Genomic DNA, 9,971 nt, shown 5'->3' with positions numbered 1-9,971 from the left:
CACTTGGTCAAATAATAATATAGGGAAGTTTTTATTTTTTTGAAAAAATAATATAGAGAAGTTGACCTGGAACAAAGCTATACCTCAAAATAATGTGGAATATTTTTCCCCACAAAAAAAGAAAAGAAAATGACTATATAGTTTCTGAATTTCGTTGACTTGAGTGCCATCTATGCATGATACATCGATCCGTGCACGTACTTAGCAAAACATGTCTACTTGCTAGTAATATCCAAATTAATTAACTCCCCGCAAAACATGTCTACTCTAATTAATTTGCCTCTATGCAAAATACATCCGTGCACGATGTAGATCAAATAGCTAGCGCCTAGCAGTTGGTGGAACGCCACAAAAATCCTAGGAATAGCTATATGTATCTGCATGAATTGCAGGCCATTACATCCGCATCCACCACAAAAGTAAGTAGCTCTCCGGCCTATAGCGACCAACAGGCAGGTAGTTGTGATGGCGTCTTCATCTCTGTCAGTGGTGCTGCTCCTTCTGTGCCTGGCCGCGGCGGCGTCGGCGCAGATGTCCCCGACGTTCTACGACGCGTCGTGCCCCAGGGCGTTGGCCACCATCAAGAGCGGCGTGGCGGCCGCCGTGAGCAGCGACCCCCGCATGGCCGCGTCGCTGCTCCGGCTGCACTTCCATGACTGCTTTGTCCAAGCAAGTCCTTCACACACTACTTGTTATTGTTTGGATCGGTTTCATTTGCTGAACACCAGCGGTTAACCCGTGCCTGGCTACGTACATGCAGGGCTGCGACGCGTCCGTTCTGCTGGCTGGCAACGAGCGGAACGCGTTCGGGAACGTGGGATCGCCGCGAGGCTTCGACGTCATCGACAAAATCAAGTCGAATGTGGAGTAGGCGTGCAAGCGCACCGTCTCCTGCGCCGACATCCTCGCCGTCGCCGCTCGCGATTCCGTCGTCGCGGTAAGAACTAACATGATCTTTCAACCCCTTTTTAATTAATAATATGTTTGCATCCGTGTGACGGTTTCGAACTGAGGTTAGTACTCATCGGCTTTACTTGTGTAGGTAGGAGGGCCGTCATGGACAGTCTCTCTGGGGAGGAGGGACTCCGACACGGCTAGCGAGACACTGGCCAACCGTGACCTGCCTGCCCCATCACTTAGCGTCACCGACCTCATCACCCGCTTCGCCGCCAAGGGGCTCAACCACACCGATATGGTCGCCCTCTCTGGTGCGCACACCATAGGTCGGGTGCAGTGCAAGAACTTCAGGACCAGGCTCTACAGCGAGGAGAACATTGACCCGGCCTTGGCGACGTCGCGCAAGGCCACCTTCCCTCAGCTAACCGGCTCTGGCGACAGCAACTTGGACATGTTCGACAACGCCTACTTCGTCAACCTCAAGCTCAATAAGGGGCTCCTACACTCCGACCAGGTGCCCTACACCCTTGCCGGTGGTGCCACCGAAGACATCATTGACGGCTTCGCATCTAACCAGGATGCGTTCAACAACGCCTTTGCCGCAGCCATGGTGAAGATGGGGAACATCAGCCCCTTGATTTTCCCACAGGGTCAGGTCAGGCGCATCTGCTCCAGGGAAAACTAATAATTGCCAGCCAGCCATTTGCACTGAAATGATAGCGTCGACCATGCATCAATCTGCTGCTTTGAGATCGGAATTAGCCACATTTTTTTCTCCACAAAATGATCCATCCATGTATTTGCAGCAACTTGTGGTGTCACGGACTCCATTATTTCTTGCCTTTTTTGTATCGATTGTAATTTTTTGGATCCCATTATTCTTCAATTTGATTCTCTTCTATACTTTGCTAATTATTCATAACCTATTCACATTTGTTTTTGTATAAAACGTTTTGTCAATTTTTTTATGATTTCATAATTTTCTAAAGACAATAATCATGTCAAGTTTCCCAAAGTTTCACAGATTGTTCACAAATATTCCAATGAAATTTCACGAAAAGTTCAAGTTTTCACACTTTTCACGTGTGTTTCATATCTGTTCCACCACACATCTGTACCTCTTTTCAAGGAACGGGGTTCATTCTTTCATCCGATTAGATCAAAATTAAGAGTTCAGTTAAAAATTCTAGCAAGACATAACAAAGAGTCGTCCCATCTCTGGGTTGTTGGGAGAAAGGCAATGCCCACTATGACATCTCCTCATGAACTATCAGCGTGGATTTTGAGTACTACTATATTTGGGAAGATTATATGATAGAATGACTCACATACATTTCCTTTTTAGGAGAGTCCAACCTTCTCCTCCATCAAGTGCTGATGTTAACACCACTAGCTGGTTTGAATGGTCATGGCTGTTTACAACCGACAGACCTCTACATGACAGTCTTCGCATAATGCTAGTCATGACAGGGGCTGTTATTCCATTCATTAGATACAAAGTAAGATCATTCCTAACATCTCCCCCCCCCCTCAATAGTTTTCAGTATTGCGGAAGTTGGACCGAAGAACATGCTCCAGCGGATCTCTTTTCCGCAATATCTTTTTTATAACCAACCCCCCCCCCCACCCACCCACCCACCCACCCACACCCCTATAGATGCAGTAATCCATGAAGTGTTGGCGGGAGACAACCGACAAAAAAAAAACAAAAAGGAAAACAAGAAAAGGAATTATCCCAATTCATCGGGATCTTTTGCCGGGGCAATAAGGAGAATAGGAGGAGAACTCATTGGTTGGCTTGGGATAAACTAATGAGACCGAAAGGCGAAGCGGGTATGGGATTTCATGATCTGAGATTATTTAATCATGTGCTTATGGCTAACCAAGTTTGTTGGTTATTGGTTTATCAGCATCCACTATGTGCAAAGGTGATGAAGGCAAAATATTATCCTTGTGGCCATGTCCTGGATACGGTCTCCCCGCAAGCGATGTCGGTGACTTGGCAAAATGTTATGCATGGCCTTAAGCCGCTTCAAAATGGTGTCATTTGAAGTGTTTTGATGGTGCTAGTATAAATATTTGGAGAGGTAATTGTCTTCCCAGAGATTATATCCACACACAAAAAATCTGTTTTGAAGAATTGAACTAGGCTTAAATGGGTGTGTGAGTTATTCATGAGAGGGTCTAGGAGATGGGATGAGAGAATTTCATCACACACATGTTTTATCACCACGATGTTGAGGAAATTTTAAAATTTCCTATTCAATCTGTGGGAGAGGGAAATTTTATTGCTTGGCACCATGAGAAAAATGGTTTTCTTTAGATTAGGAGTGCGTATAGGCTGGCGTTGAAACACAATGACAATAAGGTAGATTTTGGGAACTCCAGTACCACCATGAGCGGGGAAAGGATGCTCTGTTGGGGAACATAGTAATTCAAAAAATTTCCTACGATCACGCAAGATCTAACTAGGAGATGCATAGCAACGAGAGGGGAGAGTGTGTCCACGTATCCTCGTAGACCGAAAGCGGAAGTGTTTAGTAACACGGTTGATGTAGTTGAACGTCTTCACGATCCAACCGATTCAAGTACCGAACGTATGGCACCTCCGTGTTCAGCACTCGTTTAGCATGATGACGTCCCTCGAGCTCTTGATCCAACAGAGGGTCGAGGGAGAGTTCCGTCAGCACGACAGTGTGGTGATGGTGATGGTGATGTGATCCGCGCAGGGCTTCGCCTAAGCACTACGACGCTATGATCGGAGGAGTAAACTGTGGATGGGGGCACTGCACACGGCTAAGAGAACAATTGTTGTGCTTTGGGATGCCCCCTTGTCCCCGTATATAAAGGAGGAGGGGAGGAGGCCGGCCACAGGGGGCGTGCCATGGAGAGCGGAGTCCTACTAGGACTGGGTCCTAGTAGGATTCGCCTCCTTTTTTTTCATCTACCTGAGGGGGAAAAGGGGAAGGAGATGGAGTAGGAGAAGGAAAGGGGGGTGGCACCCCCTACCATAGTCCAATTCGGCCTCCTCCCTTGTGGGGGCCGCACCTGACCCTTGTGGGTTGGTTAGCCTCCCTCCTATGGCTCATATGGCCCATATCTTTCCCCGTGGGTTTCGGCAACCCCTCTGGTACTCCGGTATGTACCTGATACACTTCGGAACCCTTTCGGTGTCCGAATACTACCTTCCAATATATCAATCTTTACCTCTCGACCATTTAGAGACTCCTTGTCATGTCCGTGATCTTATCCAGGACTGCGAACAAACTTCGGTCACCAAAATACTTAACTCATAAATACAAATCGTCATTGAATGTTAAGCTTGAGGACCCTATGAGTTCGAGAAATATGTAGACATGACCGAGACATATCTCCGGTCAATAACCAATAGCGGAATCTGGATGCTCATATTGGTTCCTACATATTCTACGAAGATCTTTATCGGTCAAACCGCATAACAACATACGTTATTCCCTTTGTCATCGGTATGTTACTTGCCCGAGATTCGATCGTCGGTATCATCATACCTAGTTCAATCTCGTTACTGGCAAGTCTATTTACTCGTTCCGTAATGCATCATCCCGTAACTAACTCATTAGTCACATTGCTTGCAAGGCTTATAGTGATGTGCTTTACCGAGAGGGCCTAGAAATACCTCTTCGATACATGGCGTGACAAATCCTAATCTTGATCTATGCCAACTCAACAAACACCTTCGGAGACACCTATAGAGCATCTTTATAATCACCCAGTCACGTTGTGACATTTGATAGCACACAAAGTGTTCCTCCCGTATTCGGGAGTTGCATAATCTCATAGTGAGAGGAATATGTATAATTCATGAAGAAAGCAATAGCAACAAAACTAAACTATCATTATGCTAAGCTAACGGATGGGTCTTGTACATCACATCATTATCTAATGATGTGATCCCGTTCATCAATCGACAACACTTGTCTATGGTTAGGAAACTTAACCATCTTTGATTAACGAGCTAGTCAAGTAGAGGCATACTAGGGATACTCTGTTTTGTCTATGTATTCACACATGTATTAAGTTTCCGGTTAATACAATTCTAGCATGAATAATAAACATTTATCATGATATAAGGAAATATAAATAACATCTTTATTATTGCCTCTAGGGCATATTTCCTTGAGTCTCCCACTTGCACTAGAGTCGATAATCTAGTTCACATCACCATGTGATTTAGGGCATCTCCAGCCATTCGGCCCCCCAGGGCGCCTAAATAGAGCGGCCTGGGGGTGTGCCGACGCTAGTTCGGCCCCTAAGGGCGACCTAGCTCCCAGTCACGGCCCCAAGCGCCGGCCCCAGGATGCGGGAAATTTGAACTAGGTCGTTCCCGCTCACAAAAGACACCACAAATCCGGCGATCGGACGTAGTATGGCGTTACAAAAACAGAGCGCCGCACGCCGCAAGTTCGCGTGCGCAACGAATCACTCGGCGGGGTCGGCTCCAAGCGTTGGCGGAGTCGGCGTGCGCGTGCTCGGCGGTGTCGGTGCTGCTTCGGTGCTGGGCCGTGTCGGCGCGGCTTCGGTACTTCTGGGCGGCGATGTAGAGGCGTCGTTCGGGCTTGGCGTCCGTGTGGCCGTGGGCGCGGGAGCTGGCGTCGTCGGCGTTGCCGTCTGCATCTGGTTCATGATGAGGCCACGCTCCGCCATGTACCACGCCCTGAGCTGCTCGTCGTTGCTCTGGAGCATGTCTGCACCGCCCATCAGAAAAGCCATGTCGGTGTTCCTCTTCTTCGCGGCGACGTTCGTTCGGAATAGGTCGACGTTGGTCCGGAGCAGGTCGAGCTTGATGGCGCTGTTCGTCATCAGCGACGACCACCACGCCTCGGTCTTCTCTTCACGTAGGACGGCCCGGGCCTGGGCGTCGGCGAGGCAATGCTCGATGGACTCCTGCACTCGCGCGGTTGCCTCGTCGGCGTTTTTTCCCTTCTTTGCCAATTTGTGGCCGTCCGGCCGCCCCTCTGACGCGCCCGGAGTCGTCGCGTCCGGCTTGTATGTCTCCTTGGCCTTGTCGAGGGTACGTTGGACTTCCGCCCACTTCTCGCACTTGTCAATGTGCATGTAGACGTGGAGGAACTTGAAGTCGGTGTCGAGGTTGTCGCGGCGATACATGGTGAACATGCGCAGCAACTGCGTGGAGGAACAAACAGTTGGCGGGCGGGGAGCGTAGACGACGAAGAGATGCGGGCGAACGTCGTGCATACCTGATCCTCAACGCTGGCGCCGCTCTCCAGGCGAGCCGCGACCTCCTCGACGATTCCATGCCATTTGTTGCACGCCCCTAGATACGCCCCCAATGGTTCGCCATCGCCTTGGAGCCGCGTTGCATGTAGACGCCTTCGAAGTAGGGGTCGACGAGCTTCCGCTCGTCGAACTCAGCCTTGATGTGGTCCCAGTACGTCTCGAAGCTCTGGTTCGTGCTGGTGGTCGGGTCGAGGCAGACGACTTTCCATGCTTCAGCGAGGCATTCCTCCTTCTTGGACGTCCACTTGATGCGCGGTTCGCCTGGCCTAGCTGCCCGCTTCTTCTTCCGGCGCCCCTTCGTTGGATCAGGAGTCGGCTCCTCCTCCTCCTCCTCGTCCTCCTCCTCCTCGGGTTCCTGCGCTTCGTGCGTGTCCTCGCCGTAGACGTAGCCGAGCTCGGCCTCCATGTCGCCGCTGAGATCCACTACCTCGTCCTGGGTGGCGAACCCGGGAGACGCGGCGGCCGCGGTCGATCCTGTCGCGATGATGTCGTCCATGTCAGCTCCTGTGTCGTCGGTGTCGCCGAGGTGCGAGAACCGCAGTGGTCCACGGCGGAGATGGCGCGTCGGCATGGACGCGTAGGCGGGAGACGAGTAGTTGTATGGAGGGTACTGCACGCCGACGAAGGCGGGCGAGGGTGTGCGCGTCGCGGGGTGGCCATGGGGGAAGGTCACATTTGGGTTGAACCCACCGTGCGCGTCGCTGTCGGCGTAGCCGGGCGACGACGATCCCCATGAAGATCCGACGCCTTGCTGTCCCCAGGGCGCATACTTGGCATGGTTGACGATGGGTGGTTTCATCATCCCCGCGTGGTCGACCGATGAGGAGGACGCCGCCGCGAGCGCCGCTTTGCTGCGGGCCTTCTTGGCGATGGCCCTGTTCCGCCGGTCGGCGGTGACTGCGTCGCGTCGCTGAAATTCCACCCTCCACTCGGCATTCGACATGCCCAGTGGCTTCAATAGCGGCGCCCTCGGCTTCCTCTGCTTCGGCTGGGCCACGGTGCCAGTCGTGGTTGCCGCCGCGCGTGGCATGGCGTACTTCTTTGGCGGCATGGCGGCGACTGGAAGGCGAGCGAGAGGGGGTTTGGAAGGAGGAAGGGAGGGAATGGAGGGAGGAAGGCGAGCGAGCGGGAGGGATGCGAGGGAAAAGCGTCAAGAAACGGCGGGAAAAAGGCCCTCGGGTCGCTGCCAGGGCGGACCCACGCGCCTTTTTCGCTTGTGCCGGCTACCCAAGCGCCCCAGGGCGCTGGGTTCGGCCTGGGTCCGCCGGCACCAGTTTTGGCCCGAGCCGGCAAAAAACGGGTTTCTGGGGGCGCGACTGGGCCGTTTTTTTGGCGCCGGCGCGGCAAAAACGCCTGGGGAGGGCCTGTTGGGGGCGCGGCTGGAGATGCTCTTAACACTCTATAGTTCACATCGCCATGTGACCAATACCCAAAGGGTTTACTAGAGTCAATAATCTAGTTCACATCACTATGTGATTAACAGCCAAAGAGTACTAAGGTGCGATCATGTTTTGCTTGTGAGAGAAGTTTAGTCAACGTCTGCCACATTCAGATCCGTATGTATTTTGCAAATTTCTATGTCTACAATGCTGTGCACGGAGCTACTCTAGCTAATTGCTCCCACTTTCAATATGTATCCAGATTGAGACTTAGAGTCAGCCAGATCAGCGTCAAATCTTGCATCAATGTAACCCATTACGACAAACTTTTTGTCACCTCCATAACTGAGAAACATATCCTTATTCTACTAAGGGTAATTTTGACCGTTGTCCAGTGATCCACTCCTGGATCACTATTGTACCATCTTGCCAAACTTATGGTGAGGTACACAATAGGTCTGGTACACAGCATAGTATACTTTATAGAACCTATGACTGAGGCATAGGGGATGACTTTTCATTCTCTTTTTCTATTTTCTGCCTTGGTCGGGTTTTGAGTCTTTACTCAACTTCACACCTCGCAACACAGGCAAGAACTCCTTCTTTGACGGTTCCATTTTGAACTACTTATTGGAAAAACTTATCAAGTGTCTTGATCTATCTCTATAGATCTTGATGCTCAATATGTAAGCAGCTTCACCGAGGTCTTTCATTGAAAAACTCCTTTCAAACACTCCTTTATGTTTTTCAGAAAATTCTACATCATTTCCGATCAACAATATGTCATTCACATATACTTATCAGAAAGGTTGTAGTGCTCCTACTCACTTTCTTGTAAATACAGAATTCACCGCAAGTCTGTATAATATTATATGCTTTGATCAACTCATCAAAGCGTATATTCCAACTCCGAGATGCTTGCACCAGTCCATAGATGGATTGCTGGAGCTTGCGTATTTTGTTAGCAATTTTAGGATTAACAAAACCTTCTTGTTGCATCATATACAACTCTTCTTTAAGAAATCCATTAAGGAATGCAGTTTTGACATCCATTTGTCAGATTTCATAAAATGTGGCAATTGCTAACATGATTCGGACAGACTTAAGCATCGCTACGAGTGAAAAAATCTCATAGTAATTAACACCTTGATCTTATCGAAAATCTTTTGCGATAAGTCGAGCTTTGTAGATAGTAACACTACCATCAGCATCTGTCTTCCTCTTGAAGATCCATTTATTCTTCATGGCTTGCCGATCATCGGGAAAGTCAACCAAAGTCCATACTTTGTTTTCATACATGGATCTCATCTTAGATTTCATGGCTTCAAGCCATTTCGCGGAATCTGGGCTCATCATCGCTTCCTCATAGTTCGTAGGTTCGTCATGGTATAGTAACATGACTTCTAGAACAGGTTTACCGTACCACTCTGGTGCGGAACGTACTCTGGTTGACCTACGAGGTTCAGTAGTAACTCTATCTGAAGTTTCATGATCATCATCATTAACTTCCTCACTAATTGGTGTAGGCATCACTGGAACTGATTTCTATGATGAACTACTTTCCAATTCGGGAGAAGGTACAATTACCTCACCGAGTTCTACTTTCCTCCAACTCACTTCTTTCGAGAGAAACTCCTTCTCTAGAAAGGATCCATTCTTAACAACGAATAGCTTGCCTTCGGATCTGTGATAGAAGGTGTACCCAATAGTTTCCTTTGGGTATCATATGAAGATGCATTTCTCCGATTTGGGTTTGAGCTTATCAGGTTGAAGCTTTTTCATATAAGCATCGTAGCCCCAAACTTTAAGAAACGACAGCTTAGGTTTCTTGCCAAACCATAGTCCAAACGGTTTCGTCTCAATAGATTTAGATGGGCCCCTATTTAACGTGAATTTAGCTGTCTCTAATGCATAACCCCAAAACGATAGTGGTAAATTGGTAAGAGACGTCATAGATCGCACCATATCTAATAAAGTGCGGTTATAACATTCGGACACACCATTATGCTGTGGTGTTCCAGGTGGCGTGAGTTGCGAAACTATTCCACATTGTTTCAAATAAAGACCAAACTCATAAATCAACTATTCTACTCTGCGATCAGATTGTAGAAACTTTATTTTCTTGTTATGATGATTTTCTACTTCATCCTGAAATTGTTTGAACTTTTCAAATGTTTCAGACTTATGTTTCATTAAGTAGATATACCCACATCTGCTCAAATCATTTGTGAAGGTCAGAAAATAATGATACCCGCCGCAAGGCTCAACACTCATCCGACCACATACATCGGTTGTATTATTTCCAATAAGTCAGTGGCTCGCTCCATTGTTCCAGAGAACAGAGTCTTAGTCATCTTGCCCACGAGGCATGGTTCGCAAGCATCAAGTGATTCCAAAAGCCCATCAGCATGGAGTTTC

At 48.8% G+C, this 9,971-nt stretch overlaps 1 pseudogene; it reads left to right on the top strand.

The window, feature by feature from the left end:
• The first annotated feature begins 465 nt into the window (after positions 1 to 465).
• On the top strand, positions 466 to 1,582 carry LOC123108551 (peroxidase 2-like; annotated as a pseudogene).
• The last annotated feature ends 8,389 nt before the right edge of the window (positions 1,583 to 9,971 follow it).

The sequence above is a fragment of the Triticum aestivum genome, chromosome 5A (genome assembly GCF_018294505.1).
Source record: "Triticum aestivum cultivar Chinese Spring chromosome 5A, IWGSC CS RefSeq v2.1, whole genome shotgun sequence".
NCBI classification, from domain to species: domain Eukaryota; kingdom Viridiplantae; phylum Streptophyta; class Magnoliopsida; order Poales; family Poaceae; genus Triticum; species Triticum aestivum.
Note: the sequence above shows the minus strand (reverse complement) of the source record. Positions and strands in the feature narration are given on the sequence as shown.